This window comes from Cebus imitator, unplaced genomic scaffold, assembly GCF_001604975.1.
Source record: "Cebus imitator isolate Cc_AM_T3 unplaced genomic scaffold, Cebus_imitator-1.0 Scaffold261, whole genome shotgun sequence".
Lineage (NCBI taxonomy): Eukaryota > Metazoa > Chordata > Mammalia > Primates > Cebidae > Cebus > Cebus imitator.
The window spans coordinates 6,337,997-6,352,792 of record NW_016107576.1 but is presented as its reverse complement, the minus strand read 5'-3'; the positions used below and the strand labels follow the sequence as shown (position 1 = coordinate 6,352,792).

At 50.4% G+C, this 14,796-nt stretch overlaps 1 long non-coding RNA gene across 2 annotated transcripts in view; it reads right to left on the bottom strand.

Annotated features, from left to right (window-relative positions):
* Window positions 1–14,796, bottom strand: part of LOC119467135 — a 145,229-nt gene that overhangs the window by 2,079 nt on the left and 128,354 nt on the right. The gene's annotated exons all lie outside the window — the stretch shown is intronic.

The following is a 14,796-nucleotide window of genomic DNA, read 5'->3' as shown; positions in this document are numbered from 1 at the left end:
TCCCAGCTACTCAGGAGGCTGAGGCAGGAGAATTGCCTGAACCCAGGAGGCGGAGGTTGCGGTGAGCCGAGATCATGCCATTGCACTCCAGCCTGGGTAACAAGAGCAAAACTCCGTCAAAAAAAAAAAAGAGAAAAGAAAAGACATTACAGGTGAAAGGGTCTTGGGCTTACAACTCCAGAATTTACATGTGAAAGGGCCTTGGGCCCGTGGGGTAGGCATGGGGTATAGTGACTTAGGCTGGGTTTGGTCTTGTTTAAGTAAAAACAATAACTTCCTTCCGGAAAGATTCCTCCACACCGTGCCTGCACTATCTATAGGAGAGTGATTAAGGTGGAGCCCGGCCTGCCAGCCTTTACTTCTCCCATTGAAATGCAGTGTGGAAGTCAAGGAGGGCGGATGGTCTTAGATGCTTAAGTGTGATTCAGGGTCTCCTCCCTTACTGGCAGTTTCTATGAACTCTTTTCCAGGTAAACATCACATGTAAAAGTAAGTGCATGTCATTCTAGGATAATTAGATGATAAGAACTAAATTTACAATCAATACCGCAGAATTGTAGAAATTATGCAACACAGTGCTTAATAGAATTAAGTGGGAATCTGTATTTTTTTCTCAATAAGGCTTTATTGAATAAATGGAGTCATATTCTATGTGTTTTTCTGTGCCTTTGCAATTTCTCAAATTAAAGACAAATGGTCTCCTCTTGGCCTTTTGCCTAAGATCAAGTGGAAGATAAGCAAATGGTAGTTGAGTGAAAGAAACCAGAAAAAAGTTATTGTTGGGGTGTGTGGGGTGTGCCTTGCCTCCGTGGACCCACCTCGTTTCTCCCAAGAGGTAGCTACACTAACTGGGATACGTCTCCAGCCTGCCCTTTCTGCTTTAATCCACAGTGGGTCCTGCTCTCTTCATTGCCTGCATGTCAGCTAAGTTTGAGATCACCCCTGTTTACTGTTCTAAAATGAAGCCCCCTCTTTTTTGCAGAATCTTTCTGAACCATGCATCCAAATGTCACATTTCCAAACGTGTTGTGAGCTGAGAAGTCCAAGTCAGAAACTTCAAAGCTAGCACTTGTAATGGGAATTCTGACTGACAGTCCCTTAATTACAGTCTTTAAATATGCACAGTCCCTGACTGAGCAAGGCTTTCTGAGGAAAATTCCTGCCTCACTGGTTGAAAATGTGAACAGTGGGGTATAATTCCCTGAGCTGCAAGGAGCCACAGATCAGAGAGAATGCAGGAGGAACTCTAAAGATCCTTCTAGGATGAATTTTGTCCTTTGCAGATGGTATCAAATCCGAAAGCGGGGACGGCGGGGGCAAGGAGAAACAAATATTGTTTGGTCTCAAAGCTGATACACACGGTTTATTTGGCGGTGTTTGGATAAGTTAGAAAGCAAAGATAGCAGAGGAAGAATAGGTGTATCCTGGAGGAAGAACACGCACGCTGGTGAGTGGGAAGGGACTAAGAACAGGGTGGCTGGGTCGGGCACAGTGGTTCACGCCTATAATCTCAGCATTTTGGGAGGCCGAGGAGGAAGGATCGCTTGAGGTCAAGAGTTGGAGGCCAGCCTGGTCAACATGGTAAAACCCCATCTCTACTAAAAATACAAAAATTAGCTGAGCATGGTAGCTTGTGCCTATAATCCCAGCTATTACTCAGGAGGCTGAGGCAGGAGAATCGCTTGAACCTGGTAGGTTGAAGGTTGCAGTGAGCTGACATCACTGCACCCAGCCTGGGCGACAGAGCAAGGCTTCATCTCAAAAAGAATAACAGAGTGGCCCCAAACAAGGTAATTTCACTGATCATGGATTCCACTGATCTGACACTGACAGGGACCAGGGGAACACGGTGGCCCCTGCACGCCCTGGGCCACATCACAGCAACTCCTTCTTACTGTCCCCAGCCGCAGGATGTGCTGTGTCTCAGGCAGTGGCAGCATGCAGGTGACTTCTCCGTCAGAGCCCCAGAAGGCAGCGCAGTGTCGCGTTTGACAGTCCTACGCCACGTTGAGAGCAGAGACATTGTTTCACCCCCACGATGTGCTCAGCCAACAAGAACGTCAAGCTGGCATGGCCGCTACCACAGCCCCAACTTAATGAGAGACAGTAACATCGATATGTAGTTTGATGACCAGTTAGCAGGAAATTTAGGGCAAAACCACAGAAAGGACCAGACCAGCGCGGATTTAAGTCCTGATGCTGCCACTGAACAGCTATGTGGCTTTGCCCGTGGGCCAGAGTTACCAGGTCAAACACAAGCACCCAGCTAAATCTGAATTTCAGATACACAACAAATAATTTTGCACATATAGCGCATACTCATACTAAAAACTTATCCATTGTTCATCTAAAATCCAAAGTTAAGTGAGTCCTCTGATTTGAATTTGCTAAATCTGGCCAATGACTTTCTCTTGCTGAACCTCCTTTTCCTACCATATCCAAGCAGGCAGCAGTGCGTGTCTCAAGGGGGTTTGAGACCAGCTGAGATGCCACTGACCCAGCACAGGGTTCTTACGCTGGTGACCCTCATGGGCTCTGAGTGTGATTAACAGCTCTCAATGCCTCTTCTCCTTCCTCGGGATCTTTGTCTGCCTTTTAGCTCTTTCCAAATGTTAAAATTTCCATAAAGGCGATGTATGTGTCCCCATGGCAGAACGTTTCTTTTCTCACCATAGAAATCAATTTATTGTATATTTCAAAATAACTGAAAGAATAAAATTGGAGTGTCCCTAACAGAAAGAAGTGATCGATGCTTGAGGCGATGGATACCCCAGGTGTTCCTATCTGATCACGACACATCGTATGCTTGTATTGAAATATCACCTGTACCCCCATAAACAGGTGCAGCTATTATGTATCCATAATTCAATATAGAAGTGAATAAAAAGGAAATTATAAGAAACTCAGGGTCCGAGGCAGGAAAGGAAGGCAGGACTTGAAGGGGACCTTGATGTCTCCTCAATCCAAGACTTATCTGAGGATACTGCTCTTCCCCACCCCATGGTTCTGTTTTTGGCTGTCAAACACATTCTGGGTAGGGCCGTGTTGGCTCACACCTGTAATCCCAGCACTTTGGGAGGCCAAAGCAAATGGATTACCTGAGGTTAGGAGTTTGAGATCAGACTGACCAACACGGTGAAACCCCATCTCTGCTAAAAACACAAAAATTAGCCAGACGTGGTGGCACATGCCTGTAGTCCCAGCTACTCGGGAGGCTAAGGCAGGGGAATCACTTGAACCCAGGGGATGGAGGTTGCAGTGAGCTGAGACAGTGCCACTGCACTCCAGTCTGGGCAACAGAGCGGGACTCCATCTCCAAATAAATAAATTAAATTAAATTAAAAAACAGCATTCTGTATCTCTCTTTCAGAGCCAGATGTGGCTGGTGTGTCTCTAATCAAACCCCCCTGCCTTTCAAAGAGCCAGGAGGGAAATATTGTTAACCTGAGATCCACTAGGAAGTGGAAATAATGCACTCAGCTTCTCCCATCCACTCGCCTCGCCCACTTTGACCAGGGAGTCCCACTAACCACTGTCAGCAAACACGCGCTTCACAACAGCTGCGGCCATGTTTTACGCCATTCTGCCACATCCAACATAACGTCTAACTGCATATGTGCATCAATAATCTTTTATGACATCATAATGCATTTTAGTGTGTGGATGGTTATTATCTTTTAGAGGCCACCATTTAGATTTATGGAGCAAAAGAGGAAAGTTTTTAAAAAATGTAATCTAATTAATCTGAGTGCACTTGGATGCCTATTAACATTCACCTGTCTGGGATTTTCCATTTATCATGATTACGACGGAACAGCCATTCTAAGAAAGAGGCTGCCTCTTCATTTAATACCAAATGATGATTTATTATCCTGAACGCTTTTAGGAATGGTTTAGACTTAATGGATAGGTCTGTGTGACGAATTCTCTATGCACGCTGTACAATTATACATGTTGTCCCTTCATGTAGAACACACCCCCAAGATGGGAGGGACCATGGCTCACGGAGCGCGGACACGATGGTCCCATAGAGCCAGCAGCAGGGGAAGGGAGACTGTCCTTTAGGTAGCTAGCAGGTGGGCAACCTCTCTCTGATTGCAGAGGTCAAGGCGACGGGCCCCCAGACAGTGCCTGTCCCTTCATGAAGCTTGGTGTCGCCCGGCACTGGGCTGGAGAGTTGCGTCCTTGGACCTGTCAATTCCCCACGATTGGTACTCCCTGCTCCAGCACTGAGACAGGAGAATAGGACCTGGAGACAGCAAGCCTAAAGCCAACCTGATGCTGCCTTCTCGGAATTGAACAAAAAGAAACACCCCACCTCTCCATGCCCAAGTGACAACTGATCAGAGACCCCACCCTCTACAAAACCCCCTTTCCCCTACATCACAAACAGGAAATACCTCTGATTGGTCACAGGCCATCCTTAATTTGCATAGAGTGTAACCAACTGGAGGCCTCTAAAGGGTATCTAGGGGTGTTACCAAATTCTTTTAGCTTCGTAAAAACCCTAAAGAACATTGCAATCAGGGCTTTTGAGTCGCTTGCTCCAGCCCGCTCCCACTCTGCAGAGGGTACTTTTGCTTTAATCAATCTGTGCTTTCGTTGCTTCATTCTTTCGTGGCTCTGTTTCGCTCAGTGCGAAAAGTCACAGTCATGACTTCCCAGCCAGTAACAGAAGGGGGAGCTTCCTTTCATGAGTACAAGCAGCAGGCACTTGCCCTGGGGCCTCCTTCCCGTTTTGGGCCTTGGGAGCAGCTTTCCTATTCAACCACACGCAAGGGCAGCATTGCCCACCTGGCAGTCCACTTCCCCTCAACCTGTAGACCCTATAATTGGGAGGCAGGACCCTGATGCTAGACTGTGCAAACCTGACAGGATATCACCAGGACAGGGGTTTCCCAGGGGACTCCAAAGATGAGAGACTAGACCACACTGACTTAGTCTCTGTCCAGACCCCACAGAGTGCCGAGCCGTCCCTTGTCCTGCCTGCAAACAGGGAGGGCCGGTGTGTCTAATGAACTGGCCCAGAGCAGCAAGCCCTGGATCTCCCTGGGTCCTCTGCAAGGTGGAGACACTTCTTGGGTAAAGCGGTTCCTCACTGCCTTTCTTGGACGAACTCTTCACCCCTGCATGGCACAGGGATCCATCCTCGTAACCACAGCCCTGAAGCGTTTGGGAAATGCCCCCCGCCGCACACTTCACCCCTACTGAACTCGTGATGGGCTTCCATATGGCCTGGGAATGGCCTTTGTGAGCTCCCCCAGGACCCACAGAAATCAGAGCATCCCAGAAACAGGCCTTGGACCAGCCAGGAGGGTGTACCCAGAAATCCCCCGGATACCAACACCTGCACCCCCCGTACCTGCTGAGGTGTAAGGGCAACAGTAAAACCCAAGTGGCTGGAGCTCCCAGTATGTGTGCTGACTGGGGAAGACCTAGGAGAAAGAAGGAGGTGGCCAGAGTGTAGGTAACAAGGACCCCTCTCCTGGGGTGCCTTGCCCACCTGCAGCCAGGCTATTCTTCAACACTGGTGCCCGAGTTCAGGGATGGGCTGTCTCTCCATCCAGCCTCATTCCTCGCCCCAGACCTTTCACTCTCTCCATCATTCTGATAAAACTCCCACGACACACCCTCTCTGTGCAGCGGCTTCCAGGCGTCAGGGCTGTCAGGCTATGATGACAAAGACAGAACTTCTGCCCTCGAGAATCGTGAAATGTGGCTTCATCCAATTCAGCATCCAGCCCCACAGGCGTGGTTTTTTCTTTATTTTCAATAGAAACATAGGTATAGTTTATCCTCCAGATTCATCCCAGGCCCCATGCTCCCCTGCAATAAACTCCTGGCCCACAGGACTTGGTATTTGTTATTTGACTGGACCCTCCGGGCTTCTGAGTGAGAAATCTCTAATCCTAAGTTGCAAACACAGACCCAGTGCCAAAGAACGCACAGTCCTGGGACTTGGGGTGGTGGGGAGGCCAAGGTGTATATAACCAACTCCAGCACCAAACAGAGAAAACAGCACCAACTCTGGGGCCACAAGCCATGCGCCATGAAGAGGCAGAGGGAAGGCCAGTGGAATCCACTCAAATGTGCAGGAGGGCTTCCTGGAGAAGCAGATGTCACAAACGAGCCCTGAGGAATGACTTCGTATCTGAGCACTGGTGATCAGCGCACATTGCATAATCTAAGCATGGCGTGTTCAGCATTAATGAGGGTCCTTGGCAGGACTCAGTGCCCAATGAATTCACAGGACCAGTGACTTCAGCTGGGCTCTGCAGAGAAAGAGACTGATACAAGGGATTCCTAGCAAGATGTGTGTTAGGAGATGATCCCAGGACCCACAGATGATTGGGTGGAGGGTGAGACAGGGAGGAGCAGAAAGTCCGCAGAGCATGCATTAGTGAGAAGGTTACTGCCGTGGGCAGCCAGAGCACAATCTTGCCAGGGACCACGCCTCACAATGGCTGCACGCAAGGGACAGAGGAGCTGGGGCATTTATCCACGCACTCTTGCTGGCATTGGCTGAGGGCTGCTCCTGGAGGTGCTGACTTCGGGACAGTTCCAGCCAGCCTTGCATGCAGGTAGCAAAGCAGGTTCCTGCGGCCAGAGAAAAGGCCTCGGCGGCGTCTTGGCACGTGCAGCAGGAACCGGGTGTGTGTGTTTGTGTGTGTGCATGGTGTGGGACAAAAGGGATCTAAGAGGGGGGCACGCGACAGCATCGTCTGCCACAGGGGACAATGCATGGGCAGATGGGCAGGACCATCAGAAAAGCCCTTCTTTTACATTTTTATTTTTTGTGTGACGGAGTCTTGCTCTGTTGCCCAGGCTGGAGGGCAGTGGCACTTTCTCGGCTCACTGCAACCTCCGCCTCCCAGGTTCAAGCGATTCTCCTGTCTCAGCCTCCCGAGTAGCTGGGATTACAGGTGTGCGCTACCACACCCGGCTACATTTTGTATTTTTAGTAGAGACGGGGTTTCACCATGTTGGCCAGGCTGGTCTCGAACTCCTGACCTCAAGTGATCTGCCTGCCTCAGCCTCCCAAAGTGCTGGGATTATAGGCGTAAGCCATTGCACCCAGTCCACACAAGCCCTTCTAAGTGAAGTACAGGTGGGAAGTACAGGTGCTCACTGGGTGCAGTGGGAGGAGAGGAGCATGTTGCTTGTGCCTGGCGTGAAGAACTCCCACCTGGGGCCATAGGGCCTGCTAAGCATCCTCCAAAGGCTTCCATAGGCAAATCCCTCAAAGTTTCAATACATAGAGGATGGCCACATAATGGTGCAGTGTGAAGCCCTGTGACAAGCTGACCAGGGGCACCTGGGTGGTCCTGGGTGGAAAGTGTACATGGAGGTGGAGGGAGGGTGTCTAGTCTTCCGGCAGTGTTATTTGACTTATGTCTGTTCCTGTCTGGCCTCTCCTAGTCCTGGGGTCCTAGAGTTAGAAGGGGAGGTGGGTGGGGAAGCAGAGTGTGGATGTGGAAAGTGTTTCAGGATAAACATAAGCAGATAAGAAGCATGGTGTCCACTGGCCTCAAGTTACAGACAGAGGGAAGATGCAAAGCTTAGGGGACACCCATGACAGTGACCCCCCCACACCCTACCAGGGTGAAGCATTTGGAGAAGGTCCAGGTCAGATTCATCTTAGAAGTCATCAGAAGTTGCTAAAACACCTATCACAGAGCCTAGCACATAGGATGCATTTAATATATATTTATACAATATTTCATTTTTAAAATGCCTAACATTCAGTCAAAACATCTCTTCGGCCTTTGAAGATCAAATAAGATTTAACCAAATTCAACCCTTTAATTTTTTTTCTGAGTTCTGTTTCCCAAAAACAATGTTTTAGCAAAGGACAGATGTGAAGTTGAGAGGAAAGATTTCATAAACTTAGGAATCAAGGTTCTTTATACATAGGACCATGAAGGCTCATCACTGATCAATTAGTTAGACCCTGCATCAGTATCTTTGAGAGTTAACTAATCCTGGATCCTGAACACAAAATCCAAACATTCCTGCAGTTATTGACAGGCATAGATAGCCTGAGTCAAGACAATGCATGGCACTAATTATTTTTATTTTTTTTAAGACAGGGTCCACCTGTGTCACCCAGGCTTGAGTGCAGTTGTGTGATCATAGCTCACTGCAGCCTTCACCTCCTGGGCTTAAGTGATCCTCCCACCCCGGCCTCCTGAGTAGCTGGGACTACAGGTGTGTGCCACCACTCCTGGGTAATTTTTAATTTTTTTTTTAGAGACATGGTCTTACCACGTTCCCCAGGCTGGTTTCGAACTCCTGGGCTCAAGGGATCCTCCTGCCTTGGCCTCCCAAAGTGCTGGAATTGCAGGTGTGAGCCACCATACCGGACCACATCTCATTTATATTAAATGGATTATTCCTAACAACTGATTCTTAAGTAATTATTCTTCTGACCCGTTAGCATGGAGCTTGGACCCAACAACAAATATTTGTGACCTAAAATTGAGGTACAGCTCAATCCTCCAAATCCTTTGCTTACCCTCACCAAGGATCCCCCCCAATCCCTGCATACAGCACTCTGTCAAAGCCCAGGCTCCTCAGGGACCCGGCTTTCACCCTGAGCTGCTTCCTTACAGAACATGGACCTGGGTTACCAACAGAGCCTCCTCCATCTCCATCCTACCTCCGACCTCAGAGAGATGCCAGCAAGATGGATGCAAACTTTGCCAAGGAAAGGTCTTGAGAAAGTCAAATGCCATCATTATTAATTCCCCGCCGTTTGGCTGGGATGGAAGCCACTGGTGCACCGATGGAAGAGGCTTGACTCCAAATAAATAAACACACGTCCTTTGGGCAGATGTCGGGCCAGCTCCGGCTGTTAACTGATGGCCCCGTGCTGTGGTGGCAAGCGCAGCGTGGGGAAGCGAGGTGACGCTGGCAGCCTGGAGTCTTCCGTCTCATCGCGACAAGCAGTCTGGAACCTTGGCCATGTTTCCAAATCCATCTCTTTGAACCGACACAGACAGCTTAATGAAGCAATATTTATGGAACAGATACTGGGGAGATGGCTGCTCCCTCTCTCCGACTCCTATTTTTAATATTTGATCTGGCAAACCTATTATTAAAGGAATATTTCATCTGATTACTCTTCTGTTTGACTGCATGTGTTACTCATGCATGCTGGGTGCCGGGGGAAATTATACCGACCAGTTGGGGAGTTTTATGATGTCACTCTTCCAAACGGCCCTTTGCTCCGAGTATAATTACCATTTCACGGGCAATGCTGTGGGTACTCTAGCTGACCTGGGCCCCCTCTTTTTAATCACAGTGGCCTCCTTCTTTCCATCCAGTCCCACTTGAGGCCCATTCAGGACTCTTTCCTCAGGGGACCAAGAACTTTCTTTCTTGCTGGGGGCGGCGACTCACGCCTATAATCACAGCACTTTGGGAGGCCACGCTTTGCTTTGGGATCCTCTTATTCCCCTCCAACACTGCACCCTCCTTCTGCAGCGCTGTGAACTCCCCTTTGGAGACAGGGCACCGTTGCTTGGATCTCATTCTGACTCCTCACTGTGGGCAAACCTAGCAAATGTGTCCAAGGTCCCCTGTGTCATGGTGCATGGAAGAGGGTCAAGGCAAGGCGGAGGCTGATGGAAGTGGGACGTGGGCCACTGTGGGAACCATGGTGACATTTATCCTGGCCTGGACGTTCTCTGTAGCCATCAGGGCAGGGCCTTCATCATCACACTTGATGCTCAAATGGCCCTGCTCACACCAGCACCGCCAGCTGTAGATGGTAAACAAACCACAGCAGAAAGCGGTCTTCGGGACGTTCAACCCCACATGCCCAGAAAGATGCAAGCCCTCCCCTCCTGCCGTCACGTTTTTCCTCCCCACAATGGACTTTTCACGGAAGTCTCCAGAAAGTCTGGGTCTCGGTGCACGGCTTCATGGTTAATTGTCAGGTGCCGTTGAGAACCGGCACACTGGTCATTCTGGGGTAAATAAATGAAACTGTTTACAGGCGACCTCAGTCTCACAGAGGTCCTCTTGGTGCTTTTAGGGTGTGAGGTGTAGTTCCTTTCTGCAGGCTTTGGTGCTCTGGCATTGGAGCTGAGCAAATGATTGGGAATGCAGGAAAGGGCATCCACCCACACCAAGGGAACCTAAACACAGCTCGCTTGCAAATGTGCCAAAGGAGCCAGCCTCCAAGCCTTCCCTAACCCTTTGGAGTTAGGATTTCCAAGAAGCTCTGCTTTGGTGTATTGTCCATTTTGTATCTAAATGTTGTATAATGGCAGCTGTGGGGTTGCTCCCATCCCCTCCTGCCTCCAGCCCATCCCTCGGCCCCAGGAATGGCTCACTGCTGGCAAGGTGCCACTCCTTCCAGTATTCACAGTCCCTGGGTGGTTACCCAACCCTCTGGCCCCCGGTTCTCTTTTCTATACAATGGGGACAACCTGGTGTGGTGCGCCTTGCTGAGGCTCTGCAAGGATTAGCCACAGGAGGCAGGGCTGGCGGCTCAGCCAGGATGGTCACCCATGGCTGGGTCTATGTCTCTGCATCCCCTGATCTGTGGACCCCTTGAGGCCACATCTCTGTCACCTGTTCATGACTGTTTCCCTAGCACAGAGGCTGGCACACGGCGAATACTCAACGTCTATCACAGCAGCTCAGTGCAACACAAACCCAACTCTCCTGCCTCGCCTGCTTTTCTCCTTGGCTGGTTCCTTCTCACCCTGCAAGTCACCTCCTCAGAGACCTTCCCAGGACATCCATCTGTAGCTGCCCTCCCCAGCCACACCTCTCTCTGGCCCGTCATCTAGTTTTATTGTCTTAATAACAGCACTTTTCGCTAATGGCTACTTGTGTGGTTTACTGGTTCCCAGCGGCATGGAACTCCAGGGAGGGAGTTGGCCCCTGGTACTTCAAGCTGCAGAGAAAGTCACCCCTATCATTCCCAGCCACATGTGGAGCCCCCGCAGCCGCCGTTCGGGGACCGTGGGGTTGCTCCACGGGAAACGGAGTCAACACACCGAGCCTCACACCAAGCGCGCCTCACTGTTTGCTAAGCTCATGACCAGTCAGCTTCCTCAGCTTCCAGCCTGGCTGCTGCGGTGGCTTCGAGGGTCCTTGGCAGGTCCCCCAAGGAAGCAGAGGCATTTCAGAATGGAGGAGATGGGAGAAGACACATCTCAGCAAAAACTGACTTTTCCTGTGCACGGTCTCACCCCTCCCTCAGGTCCCCATGGAACTGAGACAGGCTGGCAGGCTGGTTTCCTGTTTTCATATGGTTTGGAGAAAAAGACAAAGGTCCCTTATTCGTGCTGTGGTTCACCTAACTTCTAGCCAAGCAGCAAAAAGACCCAGGAAGCAGTGAGCTATGAGCTCCCGCCTTAGGGCTTAGGGACTTCCTCTGACCCCATGTACGGTCGGACTTAGACTCACCTTATAGTGACCTTTTCTTCCTTTTCATGCTAAAATCACACCCAGGGTGGAGATTAACGTTACATGTGATGTATGAAGAAGGATATAGAACTGACGCACAAGTACTGGAGAAATCCCTCCTATCCATGCCCTGACAAAACCCTTCCCTAAAGAAAGAACCCACGTGCTACCTTCCAGAGCAGCCCACCTTTGCCCTTTTGCAGTGCAGGCTTCCCTTGGGCACAAGCTGGATAAAGCGTTCTCTTTCCCTTAGCTCAAGGTCCAGCGATCCGTCTTGATTCCTATCCTGGAGATTACGAGAACCCAAGGCGCTGATAACCATCCCTTCACCTGTGGCTTTATTTTCTTCATCAGTCAGTATAAGCTGGGTCAAGCAGCATTGACAAATATCCCCAGCATCTCCAGGGCTTAGCACAATGAAGGGCGTCCCTCTTTTACTGAGTGTCCCTCATGGGTGAGCCGGGAGGACTGTGGTCCTCGTCACCCTCAGGGGCTCAGACTGGGGAAGCTCTGTCTCCATGTTTGATTCCACGATGAGCAAGGCAGCAGGGGGCACAGCAGGCACCGTCTGTGAGGTGCCACCCAGAGGTGACACACATCACTTCCTCCACCACTCATCCTCCAGGATGCCCTCAACTCATCCCACATGGCCCTACCCAGCCACCCACCTAGAGCGGCTGAGAGTGCAGCTCACCCCGTGCTCAGGGAGCAGGAAGCCGGGCACATTTGGAAACAGCACAAATGATCACCACCCCTCCTGTGTCACTGTCTATGCTGAGGAGATTGGAAAGGAACTAGTCTTATTAACAGCATGTGCTGGGCCAGGCGCTGTGGCTCACACCTGTAATCCCAGCACTTTGGGAGGCTGAGGCAGACAGATCACCTGACATCAGGAGTTTGATACCAGCCTAGCCAACAGGGTAAAACCCCATTTCTACTAAAAATACAAAAATTAGCCTGTGGTGGGTGCCTGTAATCCCAGCTACTCGGGAATCAGAGGCAAAAGAATTGCTTGAACCGGGAGGTGGAGGTTGCGGTGAGCTGAGATCATACCACTGCACTCCAGCCAGGGTGACAGAGCGAGACTCCATCTCAAAACAAAGAGCATGTGCTATGCCAGTGTTCCCTGTGCTGCACACATTAGTGTCATCATTATCTCACGTGCCAGTAGAGGAAATCCGTCTGCACAGGAAGGGCCTCAGCCAGGACCACACATAAACAAGCGGAACAGGCAGAACCCAACACTGGGGGCTGGACCGCAGAGCCTTCGCTTTTTAAATTTTTATTTTATTGTATTTTTGAGTTGGGGTCTTATTCTGTCACCGAGGTTGGAGTGCAGTGATGCAATCATAGTTCACTGCAGCCTCCAACTCCTGGACTCAACCAATCCTTTCTCCTCAGCCTCCTGAGTAGCCAGGACTAGAGGCAAATGCCCCCACGCCTGGCTCATGTTGTAACTTTTTTAGAGATGGGGGTTCTTGCTGTGTTGCCCAGGCTGGTATTGAACTCCCGGCCTCAAGCGATCTTTTCACCTCAGCCTCCCAGATTGCCGGAATTACAGCGTGAGCCACTGTCCCCAGCTGGTCTTTGCTCTGGGTCACAGGACACCCTCCCCTGGGTGCTGCAGAGCTGAGGCACTCTGGCTCCCATCCTCCCTCTGGCCATGTGAGACTCTGGGTTTGTGGCTGAACCTCTCTGAGCTTTACTTCTCCATTTGTGAGGCTGGGGACTCTGTTCTTGCTCTGCTCATGACTTCAGGGTTAAGGATGGGTATTGTGAGCATCCATAAATCCCGCCCAGCTAGGATGTCTCCAGGGAAGCTGCTTTTGTCACCAAACACCTGAGGGGTGTCCCATTCCACAGGGGAGAGAAGCAGGCCGGGGCCAGCCTGCGTGGGAGCCCTATGGGAGATCGGATCAGAACTGGGTCCTATGAAGAAAGGAACAAGGATGCCAGTACTTCAGAAGGCTACCGTGGTGGACACACCCTTGAAAGCGTATTATTTTGCCAGGTCAACGACCATTGACCATCACCATCATCTCACAATGGAAAGGGCAATGTAGGACCAAAGGAGTGAAAAAGGTATCATCTCAGAACTTAGGAAAAACTTTAACTGAATAAGCATAGCTGTACAAAAAATAATTCAAGTCTGTTTTCCTCATTTCACTTCAAGCCCAGGCAAACGTCAGCACAGACCAGCACCTGCCAATGAGAACCAAAAAGCAGTCTCACCATTGACTTTTAGAGGCGGGAGTCCTTTTGACCTCAGGCCAGGGGCTCCTCGCCAGCAACGAGGCCACCAGTGCCTGCTCGAGAGCACTAATGGTCTTAAGTACAACGGTGGGAAGTATCAGGATTTGCACACTCGTTTTCACTTAGAATCACTTAGCACTTACCACCCGCCAACCGCCGCCCTCACCACATCACTGCAGCACCCTTCCCGCTCAGTTTTCTTCCTCCCCTTCCTTCACACGCTCCTCCCCTGCCCCTGTGACAGCCAGGCCGTCGCCCTCTGTGACCCGGCACTCCCTGCCTCCTGGAATCTTCGGGAATATCGACAGCCTCCTCCAGGAACAGGATTTGGACTTTTCTTTGAGACTGTCCCCAAGCTCCTTCTCCTTGTTTATCTGCTCTTGATTAAAAGGCCATAAAGAATTGATTTTACAAAGACCTAATAACCAGGCACAGTGGACACGTATGTAATTTAATGACAGTTCCGGATCCATCTTTCACAGCGACTGTGGTCCCAGGACCGCTGTGCCCATGACAAAGCAGAGATGAATGAGCCCTTTTAGCACGATGCTGATTACTGCCAAGTCCAGCCTCAGGGTTTCCTCTCTGGCCGGGTTTGGGCTTGGACTGGTTTTTCTGATCCTATAGTCAGAAAAATGATCTGCCCACTTCGGCCTCTCAAAGTGCTGGGCCAGTTACTTGGGAGGCTGAAGCGGGAGAATGGCTTGAACCTGGGAGGCGGAGGTTGCAGTGAGCCCAGATTGCGCCGCTGCACTCCAGCCTGGGTGACAGAGTGAGACTTCATCACAAAAAATAATAATAATAAAATAAATAAAAAGGAGGCAGAAGGGCTCAGAGCTGGATCCTGGGAACGGGGATGGGAGACAGGGCTGGCTTCTTCATGATTCCACTGAGTTTCCATTCGATCAAAGCAGATACTCCAGATCCCCCAGTTACTCAGGTGGCAATCACAGAAGCCCAACTCAAACGGCTCAGCCATAGGAAAATATTGCCTTCTGCAAATAAGAAGAGGCAGATCCAAGCTTCAGGCAAGCTAGGTCCAGGTGCTGGAAGATGCCACTGGGCATCTACGTCCCTCCATTTACAGCCTGCTGTCAGCTGACTTCACCCTCAGGAAGG